This window comes from Colobus angolensis, unplaced genomic scaffold (assembly GCF_000951035.1).
Source record: "Colobus angolensis palliatus isolate OR3802 unplaced genomic scaffold, Cang.pa_1.0 Scaffold91, whole genome shotgun sequence".
In the NCBI taxonomy this organism is placed as follows: domain Eukaryota; kingdom Metazoa; phylum Chordata; class Mammalia; order Primates; family Cercopithecidae; genus Colobus; species Colobus angolensis.
In genome coordinates this window covers 2,819,222-2,824,774 of record NW_012123043.1, presented here as the reverse complement: position 1 = coordinate 2,824,774, position 5,553 = coordinate 2,819,222, and the positions used below count along the sequence as shown (strand labels likewise).

At 44.5% G+C, this 5,553-nt stretch overlaps 1 pseudogene; it reads right to left on the bottom strand.

Moving 5' to 3' along the window:
• Positions 1–408: 408 nt before the first annotated feature.
• On the bottom strand, positions 409–1,457 carry LOC105504309 (annotated as a pseudogene).
• Positions 1,458–5,553: the final 4,096 nt, after the last annotated feature.

The following is a 5,553-nucleotide window of genomic DNA, read 5'->3' as shown; positions in this document are numbered from 1 at the left end:
CATCGATCCTCCTGCTTCAGCCCCCTTAGTAGCTGGGATTATAGACACACGCCACCATACTCCGCTAATTTTTGTATTTTTAGTAGAGACAGGGTTTCACCATGTTGACTAGGCTGGTCTCAAACTCCTGACCTCAGGTAATAGAAAAATTCACCTGACCACCAGCTTCCGGCTCCCAAAGTGCTGGGTTTGCAGGCATGAGCCACCGCATCTGGCCCTTTTCTTTTTTTCTTTCTTTTCTTTTTTTTTGACTTGCCTCACATTGTATTACACAAAATAGATTTCAGTCACGTTGTACATTCATTCTCGCTATAAATCTGGCTTAAAAAAATTCCTACGGATTCAGTGTCGTCGATGTCATGATTTTCCTTTTATTGGCATCCTGCCTCTATTTTATTCAGAGTCCTCTCAAAGGACAAAGGCAGATGTGGCTGCCTTGGGTCAGCTGCACCCAGTGTGCTCCCGGCCTGCCGGCTGGAGGCACAGCTCCCATTATCATCTGGAATGCGACTGCTATGGATGGTCAAAGCGGCAGCATGTCATCGCCTTCACCAGCCCTTCTCCAGCAACACAACCAGTCCTCCCAGCTGGTCCTCTGGGGACCAGCCATCATGGCGACGTGGTGGCAATGTCCCCAGGCAGCTGACCATCCCGGGCTTCTCTTTGGGCAGGCTTGGCCAGGGCCTTAGGGGAATCTCTGTGTCTATGGTATAAATTTGAATGAGATCAGACACAATATTATCAGTGATTGGCTTGGTAAGGTCGTCACTAAATACCTGCCACCACGGCTTCTCAGCCTCGACCTCGGCGGGCACCTCGACTCCATAGACCTGCAGGGCCAGGTAGAGCACCGCCACTGCAATGTGCTGGGCCTGGAAGCCGAGGCACAGCCCCCGGTGGTAGCTGTCCCGCAGCAGGGCCCAGACAGCGACGGCAACGGGGGTCCGTTGCCAGCTGTGGCGGTTCAGCCAGTTCCTGAGGGAAACCAGGTAGTGGAGCAGGTACTTGTGTGAATGTTGGAAGACCTGGAAGGGCATACTTCTCAGTATGAGAAGCTCACACTGCACAATGCTGTCCCGGAGCTCCCAGAAGCGGGAGTCCAATTCCAGCGGCTCACCGCTTGGGTTGAAGTACCTGTTGGACACATTGATGATGTCACGAGTCCGCAGGCGCTGCTCTTTCACTTTGCCGGCCAAGTAAATGGAAGACATGGCAATCAGGTAAGGGTCATAGGCGTCCAGGTTGGTCTCGCAGAAAAACTTACGGTAAATGATGCAAGCAGTGGCAATGGGAATGGACCGCATCCCTAGGTTGACACCTGCCTCCACGATGAACCTCGCCACGCGGAAGTGCACCCTGGCTTCCGGCGCCGGCCGCCCCTCGGAGCCTTGCGCTGCGGCGCCCCCTCTACGGTCCTCCCAGCCTTCCATGACGCCCCGCGGCTGCGGCGGAAGGAGAGGCGGTCAGCTGCGCAGAGTGGCCCTTTTCTTCCTTTCTTTCGTTCTTTTCTTTTTTTCTTTCTTTTTTTTTTTTTAACAATTTGTATCATATTATGCATATTGCTTTCCAACATAAATTTTCACTTAATAATATTCTTGACATCTTTCCCTATCAGCACACAAAGTTTAAAAACAAGCAAACAAACAAAAAACAAACAGCTGCATAATAACCCATAAAATGGGCCAGGCACAGTGGCTCACGCCTGTAATCCCAGCTCTCTGGGAGGCCGATGTGGGTGGATCACTTGAGGCCAGGAATTTGAGACCAGCTTGGCCAACACGGAGAAACCCTGTCTCTATTAAAAATACAAAAATTAGGCCGGGCGCGGTGGCTGACGCCTGTAATCCCAGTACTTTGGGAGGCCGAGGCAGGCAGATCACGAGGTCAGAAGTTCTAGACCATCCTGGCTAACATGGAGAAACCCCGTCTCTACCAAAAATACGAAAAATTAGCCGGGGATGGTGGCGGGCGCCTATAGTCCCAGCTACTCGGGTGGCTGAGGCAGGAGAATGGCGTGAACGCAGTAGGCAGAGCTTGCAGTGAGCTGAGATCGCGCCACTGCACGACGTGGCGGTGCATGCTGTAATCCCAGCTACTCAGGAGGCTGAGACACAAAAATCCCTTGAATTTGGGAGGCAGAGGTTGCAATGAGCCGAGATTGCGCCACTGCACTCCAGCCTGGGTAACAGAGCGAGACCCTGTCTCAAAACAAACAAACAAAAAAATTCATAAAATGGATGTACTATAATTTATTTAACCATTTTTCTGTTAATGAGCATTTATGTTATATTCATGGCTGTTTTTCAAACAGTTCTGTCCTGTCAATTTAGTTTATGGATATACTTGCAAAAACACACTAAGCTATGTGTACAGGAATATAACCACCAGTCCCAAGTCTTTAACATGACCAAAATGATATAAAGTTGTAGACAATTTCTCTTTGAAAATATACAGGAAGGTACACACCGCTTAGTGTGGTTTTGCAAGTATATCCATAAGCTAAATTCCCAGAAGTGAAATTGTGTGTTCAAGGATATGTTGCCGTCATGCGCTGCATAACAATGTTTTGGTCAATGACAATCCTCATATACAATGGTGATCCCACAAGATTATAATGGAGCTAAAAATATTCCTATTGCTGGGTGAAGTCACAGCCTTCATAATGCCATACCCCATGATAGACTCACACAAATCTAATATGAAAAAATAAACAAACTACCATGAGCATCTTTCTGAAAAGAGTGACTCCTCCTTAAGAACAGCCTCAGATTGGTCCTTCAGGAGGCATCCAGAAGAAGACATTGTTATCGTAGAAGACGACAGCTCCGTGTGTGTTCCTGCCGGCTGAAATTCATCTAGAAGGATAAGATATCAAGGTGGAAGACGGTGACATTGATGATCCTCACCCTGTGTAGGAATAGGCTAATGTGTGTGTTGGTGTATTCATTTTTAAACAAAAAATTGGGCCAGGCATGGTGGCTCACGCCTGTAATCTCAGCACTTCTGGAGGCCGAGGCAGGAGGGTCACTTGAGGACAGCAGCTCAAGACCAGCCTGGGCAACAAAGTGAGACTCTGTCTTTACACATTTTTCTTTTTTTTTTTTAAATCAAGCAGGCATGGTGGCTCATGACTGTAGTCCCAGCTACTTGGGAGGCTGAGGTGAGCGGATTGCTTGAGCCTTGGAGGTTGAGGTTACAGTGAACCTTGATTGTGCCACTTGCATTCCAGCCTGGATGACAGAGCAGACCCTGTAGCCAAAACAAAACAAAAAACAAAACAATAAAAAGTTTAAAAAGTAAAAAATAATTAAAATTTCTAAAAACAGAAAAAAGTATATGATAAAGATATAGTGAAAGAAAATATTTTTGTATAGCTGTATAATGTGTTTGTGTTTTAAGCTAAATGTCATTACAAAGTCAAATGTTTGAAAAAAGTAAAATTTATAAAGTAAAAAAGTGATAGTAAGCTAAGGTTAATTTATTATTGAAGAAAGAACATTTAAAAAAATTTAGTATAACCTAAGTATACAGTGTTTATAAAATGTACAGCAGTGTACAGTAATGTCCTAGGCCTTCACATTCACTCACCACTCACTCATTGACTCACCCAGAGCAACTTCCAGTCCTGCAAGCTCCACTCCTGGTAAGTGCCCTATACTACACAGATATACCATTTTTAATTTTTTAATTTTTTTTTTATTTAGATGGAGTCTCATTCTGTGACCCAGGCTGGAGTGCAGTGCCACAATCTTGGCTCACTGCAACCTCCGCCTCTTGGATTCAAGCGATTCTTCTGCCTCAGCCTCCCGAGTAGCTGGGATTGCAGGCACCTGCCACCATGCTCAGCTAATTTTTTTTTGTATTTTTGGTAGAGACAGGGTTTCACCATGTTGGCCAGACTAGTCTTGAACTCCTGACCTCAGGTGATCCACCCGCCTTGGCCTCCCAAAGTGCTGGGATTACAGGTGTGAGCCACCGTGCCCGGCCTCCATTTTTAATCTTTTACACTGTATTTTTTATTGTATGTTTTCTATTTTTATTTTTATTTTTTATTTTATTTTATTTTTTTGAGATGGAGTCTCGCTCTGTCGCCCAGGCTGGAGTACAGTGGCCAGATCTCCGCTCACTGCAAGCTCCGCCTCCCGGGTTCACGCCATTCTCCTGCCTCAGCCTCCCGAGTAGCTGGGACTACAGGCGCCCACCACCTCGCCCGGCTAGTTTTTTGTATTTTTTAGTAGAGATGGGGTTTCACCGGTTAGCCAGGATGGTCTCGATCTCCTGACCTCGTGATCCACCCATCTCGGCCTCCCAAAGTGCTGGGATTACAGGCTTGAGCCACCGTGCCCGGCCTCTATTTTTAGATATACAAATAATTGCCTGCAATATTAGTACAGTAACATGCTGCACAGGTCTGTAGCCTAAGAGTAATAGGTTATATAATACAGCCTATATGTATATAATATAATATATAGTAAGCTGTATCATTTAGGCTTAAGTACACTATGATGTTCACACAATGATGAAATCACACAAGGATGTATCTCTCAGACATATCTTAGTTGTTACGTGAGTGTGATTGTGTTTTAACTTTGGATACATATTAAGTTGACCTTTGAGAAGACCACCAATTTCCGTTCATATAAACAGCATTAAAAGTACCAATTTCCCCACACTCAATCACCACTGGATATCTTTAAACTTTACATTGTTGCTAACTTGATAGGTGAAAATGGTATTTCATTGTTTTTATTTGCATTTTAAAGTTACAAATGAAGTTGAGCTCCTTTTAATACGTCTGGTCTGTTTTGATTTCATTTTTGGTGAACTTAAAATCTGTTCTTTCTCCACATTACAATATTAGCATTTGGATGACTAAATTATGCATTTTGTCCATTAGAGTTCATTTAATCCTGGTCATGAAATATATTTGTAGATTTACCAGTGGTTGAATCCCAGATCAGTAGAGCTCTAGATACACTTGAGATGATCCCATGATACATTCTCATTTTCAGATGAAAAAACTGGGGTGTCTAGGGAAGCAAAATTAGCTGTCCAAGGTCACACAATTAGAGGCTGGGCCAATACCAGAATGTGCACTGCCTGAGGTATTATGTAAGTCTTTTACTCTGCTGTTTACTAAAGCGAGAGGTTTGTCTTGGAAATTTAAGCCACTCATCTTAATCTATTAGCATCCCAAGGAGCTACTTATAACTGTAACCACGGACCCAATGAGCCAACTTCTCATCCAATGTTTCACTTAATGGTGTAGTTTATTACAGTTCAGCAGTCCCAGAGACTGGACGTCTGTGCCACGTGTTAAACTCCTCTTCAACGGCTGCAGTAAAACTTTCTGTTTTACTGGCGGTGCCCAGTTCAGGGAACGGGAGTTTCTTATGCTCAGTCAACGCGAACTCAGGACAAATCAAGCAAAAAAATCAGTAGTCTCATCTCTGCCATTACTTGCAGTTTTTATGGATTGTTTAATGTAATGAAACAGTCACAGGGAAGAAATTCAGTACCTCCATATTACATTCTCATACTTTCAAAGAGCTT